This window comes from Zonotrichia leucophrys, chromosome 19 (genome assembly GCF_028769735.1).
Source record: "Zonotrichia leucophrys gambelii isolate GWCS_2022_RI chromosome 19, RI_Zleu_2.0, whole genome shotgun sequence".
Lineage (NCBI taxonomy): Eukaryota > Metazoa > Chordata > Aves > Passeriformes > Passerellidae > Zonotrichia > Zonotrichia leucophrys.
In genome coordinates, this window is record NC_088188.1 from 5,279,090 (window position 1) to 5,288,439 (window position 9,350).

Genomic DNA, 9,350 nt, shown 5'->3' on the forward strand with positions numbered 1-9,350 from the left:
CCCTGGCCCCATGCTCAGGCTCCTGTTGGCTGCTTCTCTCCCACTTCCCATGGACAGAGCTTTCCCAGCACTTTGACCCCAGTCCAGCTCTCCATCAGTGGGGAAACTGAGGCATGGAAGCATCTTCCAGGCAGGCTGTGGCAGCACAGCCGTTCAAGGCCTGCTGGAGCTCTGGGAGAGGGCAGGGAGGTGGTGTGGGAACAAAATTCCTTTCCCTGTGCTCCCAGGTCCTGCTCCCTCAGTTCCCACCTCACCTCCTGCCTCCAGGACAGCTGGGCAGTGCCTGGTCCTGCTGGGAGCAGGAGGGGACAGAGCTGTCCCAGCAGCTCCCAGCCCATCCCACAGCCCACACCAGCTGGGGATGGGTCAGAGGGTGCTGGGGGCTCCTCCAGCTTTGCTGTCCCCTCCCTGTGCCTGCGGGAGATGGGAGTGGGGCCAGGAGTTGCTCTGGAAGCTGCTGCTTCTTGAGGAGGAAGATAAGAAATGCTGGATGGGTTTTCCCTGTTTTTCTTGGGGACTGTGCCTTGAGCTGGCAGAGCTGGGCTGTTTTTTTGGAGTTACCCCACACCCTGCTCTTCTTGGCTTTGAGCTGGGAAGAGCAGGTCCTGGTATCCTGGAGTTTCTGCCTTTCACAGCCTGCAATCCGGCAAGCAAAGGGTTTCCAGGCAGGAAAGGCAGCAGCTGCCTCCCTGTCTCCCAGCCTTTTCTCCTGCAGCCAGCCCGGGATGAACTGAGATCCACAGGGATCCCCCCAGACACTCCACAGACAAGCTGGGCATCACCTGCTGCTCCTCTGGGAGCAGGGAGCGGCAGGCAGGGGGGGAGCAGGGTACCAGCAGGGGGATGCCTTGGGGCAAGGAACAGCGGGGTGCAGGGTGCCCTGGCTCTGCAGCAGGGTGCAGCAGCACAGGAAATGCTCAGAGGCTCATTTGCAGCACAGGCGATGTTGTGGAGCAGGGCAGCAGCACAGAGGATGCTCTGGAGCTTGGCAGCAGCACAGGGGATACTCTGCAGCAGGGTACCAGCAGAGGGAATGCTCTGGAGCAGGGCAGCAGCACAGGGGATGCTCTGGAGCTCAGTAGCAGCACAGGGGATGCTCTGGAGCAGGGTAGCAGCACAAAGAATGTTGTGGAGCTCAGCAGCAGCACAGGGGATGTTCTGGAGCAGGGCAGCAGCACAGGGATGTTGTGGAGCTCAGAAGCAGCACAGGGGATGCTCTGGAGCAGGGCAGCAGCACAGGGGCTGTTGTGGACTCGGTAACAGCACAGGGAATGCTCTGGAGCTCGGTAACAGGACAGAGGATGCTCTGGAGCAGGGCAGCAGCACAGGGGATGCTGTGGAGCTCGGTAGCAGCACAGGAGAAATGCTCTGAGGCTCAGTAACAGCACAGGGGATGTTGTGGAGCAGGGTAGCAGCACAAAGAATGTTGTAAAGCTCGGTAGCAGCACAGGGGGTGCTCTGGAGCTCAGTAACAGCACAGAGGATGCTCTGGAGCAGTGTACCAGTGCAGGGGTGCCAAGGGTGTGAGAGCATCCCACCACGGGAGCACAGCCAGGCTGCAGCGGCTGCGGGGGAGCCGGGAGAAGCTCCTGCCCAGCTCCCATCCTCCTGCCGACGTCAGCTGTTTCCCGGCGCCCGGAGCAGCTGCAGCTCCACACCGGTCGATGACATCGATTGGTTCCTCTCCCCATCCCCGGAGAGGGGATGGTGTGGGGGGTAGCAGGGGGGAGAGGATAAATATTTCAGCAGGTCCAGGCAAAAGCTAGGGTTATTTTGAGGCTGGGATTTATGGGCTATTAGGAATAAGGAATGAGTCTGTGCTGGGAGAAGAGACCCATTAATCCAGGCTGAAGGAGCACAAATGAGCAAGGGGAAATGGAGGAGGCTTTAATTATTTTGCCACGCTCTGGAATAATAAGCTGGCCTCTGGCTGGGTGCTGTGTGGGGCTCAGGAGCTCTGCTGCCCGGGAACTGGGGCAGGTGAGGGGACACTCATTATTAAATCATCCCCTAGCTGTGCTGTGAGGGATGGGCAATCCATTCTGGGACCAGTATGGGACCAGTACAAGCAGTGCTTCTGGCTGGGATGAGGTGGGGGGAGTCTGCAGACTGCAGGGACGGCAGGAGGGGCCCGCGGGTCAGTGCCCGCTCCCGGGGTGCCCTTCCCAGCGCTGCCACGGCCGTGCCCGGTTAAGGCAATCCCGCCTGTGCCTGTAACCGGAGGAGCTGGGCGCTATCGGGCACGGTGAGTCAGTGCCCGAGGCAGCCCCGGGCCGGGAGCATCCCTGGCTCTGTGCTCCCTGCGCCACCTGGGTGACCTTGGGCTCTGCTCTGTCCCCCGGCTCTCTGTGCCTCCCGGCTCACTGTGCCCTCCCCTGCCCTCCTTGCTGCCTCAGTTTCCCTGGGGAGGACACAGGGAGGGTGATCCTGCCTCACTCCTCGACGCTCTTGAGCTGCAGGGACGCCGCTGCCCTGGCTGGAGGGGCATTCCTCACCCCGAGATTTGCCCTCTGGGGGCAGCCTGCTTCAGCCCCTACAGCCAGAATTTTTGGGAACGCGGACACCCACACACGGCAGGGATGCAGAGCACGGACATCCTTGGACCACCTCCTCCGAAAGGATGCATGAGGGAGGACCTGACCTCCCTGCGGCATCCCTGCGGCACCGCATCCTCGCTCCCTTGCGGGGGTGGCCCTGGGTGGTGCCAAGGTCACCCAGCGGGATCGCGGCGGGCGCCGGGGCCGCTCCGCACAGCCCGGTACCGGCCGCGTCCTCCTTCCCGCTCCGCCGGGCCTGCCGCGGCTCCCGCTTGCGTCACCCGCCGGAGCCAGCAGCTATTTTGGGAACTGCAAAGTCACTGGCGCAATTAGACTGGCTGGCAAAGGCAGCGGGGGGACCGCGGGCACGGCTGCTCCCCCCGAGCCGGGCCGGGCCGGGCCGTGCCGTGCCGGGGGCCACACGGGCACCGCCAGCATCCCTGCGCCTGCAGGGTCCCTCTGCCAGGACAGACGGACGCGGCTGCAAATCCTCCCATCCATCATTTCTTTATCATTTCCTTCTCTCTCTCTCTCTCTCTCTCTTTTTTTTTTTCTTTCTTTTTTAATATTTAATTTGCTGTCGCTCTCCCGGCAGGAGCCTCCCCACGTGGGCTGCTGAGCCAGCTCGCTGCCACCGCCGGCGTTTGGAGAGAGGCAGCAGCAGCAGCAGCACAGGGATTGTGTGTGCCAGGGCCATGCCCTGCGGGCTGGGGGGGTCCGGCTATTCCCGGGTGCCCGGTTTAACCCGGTGGGCATCCTCCGGGGGCAGCCAGCGCGGTGCCCCAGCTGGCCCCGGGGCAGCCATGGGGCTGTGGATGGGCTGCGGTGACACTGGAGGGACACCTGACCCCGGGACACAGCACAGAGGTGGCGTTCTGCCACGCAGTGTACTTGGGGATGTGGGGACAGCCAGAGGGGACAGCTGGGGATCTCAGCCCCTCTGGCCACTCTCCTCAGCTCCCGGTAACCTTCAGGTCATGGCAGAGGATGTGTACAGAAAGGCTGGGACAAGCTGATCCTGGCAGGCTCCAAACACCCCAAACGTGAAGCTGAAAAAATCCTTTTAAAAAATCTCCAGACTGTTCTGTGTGACCTGACATCTCTTTCAGTCCCATCCCCCAGGAAAAAAAAAAGAAAAAAACCACCCCAAATCCTTTCTCCCAACGCCTGGAGAGGTGCCGCAACAGGAGCAACCCTGATCCCTAATGGGGCTTTGGGTGGGAAGGGACAGATCCAGATGGATCCCTGAGCACAGCAGAGGTGATGGGCGCTTGCAGACCGACCCCACCCTGCTCTCCATCACTCCGAGCCCTGGAGGAGGAATCCCTGCCTGCGCTGGGGCTGGAGGAGCCGCTGGTGCCCCTGGGCTGGGGACAGACAGGGCTGAGCGGGACCAGGGGGTGGTTTTGGGGTGCTAGGGGCTGTGGGAGGGCAGGGGGAAGGTGGGCAGCGTGTGTTCATCCCCCGGGCTGGGGGAGAGGCCGCGGCGGTGGGGCCGGGAGCGCTGAGGCTGTGCTGAGTCACGCTGCAGAGCCTGCGAGCAGGACTGCAGCAAGGCTGCCTGTGACAGCCCTGTCCCTCCGCCCCCGGCTCCTCGCCTCCCCCCGGGGCCAGCACGCTCATGGGGCTCGGTGTCCAGGCTGGGGAGGTCCTGATGCTCCCCTGGACGTGGCTGTGTCCAAGTTCCCAATCCTGGTGACCCTCCCCAGCCCCCCTGCCCCTCAATAGGGATGGGTCTGCTCCAGGATGGGGGTCCTGGAGTTCCTGGGCAGGGAGAGGGGAGGACTGAGCTGCCCCTGGGGGATGAGTGTCCTGACCCCAGTGCAGAGGGGTGTCCCTGGGTACCTGTGACAGCAGGGCTGGGGGATCACTCCTTGCCAGCACAAACACAAAGGACATTTAGCAGCCACTGGAACAGGGTGCAGATCTCCCCTGGCATGGGTGGAGTGGGGTGGTGGGTGGGCAGAGATCCCCCCAGCTCCTCCCTGACACCACCAACCCAGCACACAGAGCTGAGCAACCGCCCCTGCTGCTGCACAGGAGAAAGGCTGAGGCAGGTCCCTGCTGCAGAGGGAAACTGAGGCACGGGCTGTGCCCCAGCATTGGCCCCAGATGCTGCCTCCTCTCAGGCTCAGAGCCTGGGACAGCCCTGTCCCCACCTTGCCTGGTGCTGCCTCCCAGCCCCACAGAGCTCAGAGCAGCTTCTGGAGGGCCCGAGACAGGCAGGGCTTTTTTTAGGTGCTGGGTAAGAGCCGTCTGGGCGGTATTTATATCGGCTCCTTAAATAAGAGCTGCCATCCGAGCCTGACGAGCCTGCTTAATTATTAATGCCCCGCAGGGAGGCAGCACGCCTGCCTGCTCCAGGCCCACCTTCCCGCTGGGATGCTGCATCCCAGGTCCCCCCAGCTCCCCACCAGCACCCAGAGTGGGTTGTGACAGCCTGGACAGCACCCCAGCTTCCCATGGGACATGTTTTAGGTGGGAGCATCTTCCCCAGGGCAGGGAGGAAGGCTCAGAGGGGATTTTCCATGGCATGGGCATTGCTGCAGTTCTTAGTGGGTGTTGGGAATGAGGGGAGGGTGGGAAGCACGGGGTGATGCTCTCCCATCCCATCCCATCCCATCTCAGCAGCTTGAGGTGGTTCCAGGGAAAATCATCCCTGGAAGCCCTGAGGAATAGGGGCAGCCCTGCTTGGAGACAGAGCTTATGCTAAACAGCACGGGAGGGCAGCTGCTGCAGCAGAATTAATTTGAGCTTGGAAAGTGCTTTGAAAGGCTGAGATGAAAGGCCAGGGCTGGGTACAAAGAGCTGCAGCTCCACAGGCAGGGGGAAGGAAACTCCCAGCAAAGCACCCTGGGTCTGCCATCAGCCCCAGCAGCCACGGCCCCTCCATCCCCTCCTGCCCCAGGTGAGGCAGCCTCTGACTCTGGGGTGCTTTGGGGAGGGTTGGTGAACCCTGAGCTCACCCAGATGTTGGTAGTGGGGTCCTTGGTTGGGTGTGACCCCCCAGCTCTGGTTTGTGTCAGGGTGGAGGGGCCAAAGCTGCACCATGAGGGGCTGGGGAGGTGCAGGGAAAGAGGGGACAGCCATGTCCTGCTCCTGGGTTGTGTCCCTTGCTGTCATACAGCCAGGCTCAGGGCAGTACGGGGGAAAGGGACCAGGGTGCCACAGCACTAGGGTGGTGGGAACAGGCAGCCACACACCAGCCCTGGGAAATGCCACCCTGTGTTCCCTGGCCTTCACAGCTTTGCCACCCACCAGCTGAAGACACCAAGCAGTCAGGTCACTGGTGGTGTGGCAGGTGTGCTGGTGTACCTGTGGTGACAACTCCTGTTGTGGGGACAGGCTGGGACACCTGCACCATGCATCTCCCATGCTGAACATCCCCTTCCCTGGGCATCCCCTTCTCTTGGCATCCCCTTCCCTGAGCATCTCCTTCCCTGGGCATCTCCTATTCTGGGCATCTCCTTCCCCGGGCATTCCCTTCCCTGGGCATCCCCTTCCCTGGGCATCCCCTTCCCTGGGCATCTCCCATGGCATCTCCTTCCCTGAGCATCCCTTCCTTGGGCATTCCCTTCCTGAGCATCCCTTCCCTGGGTATCCTCCTTCCCTGGGCATCCCCTTCCCTGGGCATCCCCTTCCCTGAGCATCCCTTCCCTGGCATCCCTTCTCTGGCATCTCCTTCCTGGGCATCCCTTTCCCTGGGCTTTCCCTTCCCTGGGTATCTCCCTCTCCCAGGCGCATGCCCATGGCCTGGGTCTCCTCTATGAGGCTGAGGCATTTTCTTCCATTTGAGCAGTCGCGTTTCGCCTAGGCATCCACCATTCCGGGCTCCTTCCCTGGGCATCCCCTTCCCTGGGCATCCCCTTCCCTGGGCATCCCCTTCCCTGGGCATTCCCTTCCCTGGGCATCCCCTTCCCTGGGCATCCCCTTCCCTGGGCATCCCCTTCCCTGAGCATCTCCTTCCCTGAGCATCCCTTTCCCTGGGCATCCCATTCCCTGGGTATCTCCCTGGCTCCAAGCAGGCAGACATGGAGGGACAAGGCACAAGTAGGGGCACATGACTGTTGTTCTCCTGCTGGAAGTGAGGGGTGAGGATTTCTGGATCCATTTTCAGAGCAGTCAGCAGCTCAGCCAAGCAAACTCCAAGTCACAGAGAATTTCCTGCCTGCCCTCACGGTGTCACAAGGCATTGACAAGACGTAGCAGAGAAAGCAAGAAAATGCAAAGGGAAAGACTCTTCTTCCAGGCCACAGGAATTAACAAAGTGGCACATCTGAAGGCAGAGATGTATTTTTAATCCCACAGGCAGAATCCAGGTTATTAGGTTTTTCTGGGACATCTGCAGAACAGACCCACATCCTTTGGGTCAATTGTGATTTCCCAACACAGCAGCTGCCCCAGGCTCTCACTGAGGGTTGTTTGCAGGCACCAGAGGTGGGGAAAGGGGATTTAGTGATGTCCAGCCAGGTAACACCTCCAGCTGCCCGTGCTGCCCACCAGAACCTTCTAACCTGGACCATCCAGCACCAAACCTTCACCCCACTGCTGCCCAGGCTGTGCAGCAGAGGAATTAGGTGTTTGAGGGGTGTTGATTTATGCATCAGAGCTCAAAAAAAAGGGGGCTGGATTCACTGCAGATAAATATTACAGCCAGATTTGCTACTCTGAAGAATTTACAGCATCATGAATATCCTGTTCTGACCTGTGATGGGGAAGGAAATCATCTGCGTTGGGAAATGTATTTATGGCTCTGGTGCTCTGACAGAAATAAATCAGTATTTGCTCGTTTTGGGGCAAAAACAGGGTCACTGTAAATCAGCAGAGTCGGGCTGGCTGAGAATGTGCCAGGTTTATGGAAAATACTAGATAAGATTCCAAAGGTTTATATGGAGAGGCAACAGTTTTTATTAGGACTGTTGATATATTTGGAGAAATCAGGGGATCTTCCAGGTGCAAAAGCACTTCTTCAGGTCTGGGCTTGTGTTCAATATTGTCCATGAGAACCCAGGAATTGTACCCAAGGGATAATATTATTTATTTTCCAAGTTGGAGGATGCATATATCCAGCCCAAATGCAGTAGGATCACCCAAAAGGGGATGAGTCTGCTCTCATTCATTCACAGATCTGAGCGTGCTTGGCTCGGGCGATGCCCCACAGATACCTCCAGATTATTGATAAGAAATAGCAGAAAAATTAATTTGGGAACCAAACTCCTTTATAATTCTCTTTGATTCTGCACTTTTTTACTCAAACCCTGTCCCAAAACTGGCGCCAGGCTGAAAACAACCCAGAGCTGTGCAGTGGGAGCTCTCCAGAGCCCCCAGGGGAGGGTGAATGAGCCTTTATCAGGGCAGAGGAATAAACTGCCCTTGTCTGAGGGATCTCTCCTCGGGATGGCCGGGCAGTAAACAAAGGCTGGGCACAAACAAAGGCTGTTCTCACCCCGAGCCACGTGCGCTGCTGCGGGGTGTGAGGGAGGAGACAGCCGCTGGTTTTTGCAGAGGAAATGGAGAGGATCTGGGCGTGTTTCTGCTTCTGTTTAGCAGAGTGGGGGGGATTTCTTCTGCTCTCGGAAGCTGTAAACAAAGGAGGATTTTGTGCACAAATCCAGGCGATGCCGTTCTCTGTTCTTTGCAGAGCAGTGCTAAACCCACAATAAAATCTTGGCCCAAAAGGGTGTTGCTCGCCACCAGCAGCATTCCCAAACCAGTTTGTTTGTGGGTGAGGCCGTGGCTGTGGGTTCTGGACAGCCACAGCAGTGCCCTGAGGACATGGGCACGTCCCAGTGCCACCCAGGCTTCCTGTGAGGTTTCAGAAGGAAACCACAGGGCACAGGGGGATGGCTGAGTCCTCTGAGCTCATCCTCACACATCCCACAGCACCTGTGCAGGGACAGTGGCTTTGGGAAGGGCCAGGGACATGTGGCACGTGAAATACAGTGTTTATCTGTGCATCAGCACTGCCTGGCTCTCTCCAAGCAGGATAAAGTGCTTCCATTGGGATCACACTGTTTATCAGAGCCCTTTCCTTTCTCCCAGTGCCACAGCATCCTCTCAGCACCACTTTATGCAGAGGGTTTTCAGGAAAACAGGATCCATTAAAGCCTTTCATTCCTCCCAGTGCTGTAGCCTCCTCTCAGCATCACTTTATCCATAGATTTTTTTAGGAAAGTAGGATGTCTTACAACTCCCAGTGGCTCTCCCCATGGCTGGAACAGACATGTTTTCATCCCATGGGTTATCCATAAGTGAATGCCCAAGGTGGCTGTCACTGTCCAGCATTGATCCCCAGTGGGAATGCTCTCCTCTGTGGATTGGGACCTGGCCATGGTGGGGAAAAGGGGGCAGGGGAAAGCAGGGGACATCACCCCAAGATGTGTCACCATGACCTGGCCCAGCAGTGCCACAGTGACCCCAGGCACAGCAACACCCGCAGGGTCTCCATGGGGGAATGGTGCATGGGCTGCGAGTGGGTTTTGAGTGGAGCAGGGTTTTCAGTGGGATCTGGTTGTGAGCGGGCGTGGATTGTGAGTGGGTTTGGACAGTAGGTGGGTTCAGGGTGTATGATCAGGATCTGTGTGGGTCTGGCCATGTGTGGGACCATGCTGTGCGTGGCTCCAGGCTCTGAGACCAGACTGTGGGTGGCTCCAAGTTGTGAGTGCCCAAGGGCTCTGAGTGGGCACAGGCCGTGTGTGGGCTCTGAGTGGTTCTGGATTATGAGTGGGCATGGGCCCGGTGTGCCATGTGCGGGCTCTCAGTGGGCCGGGTTTTGAGTGGGCACAGTGAGGATAGGCCGTGTGTGCCGTGTGG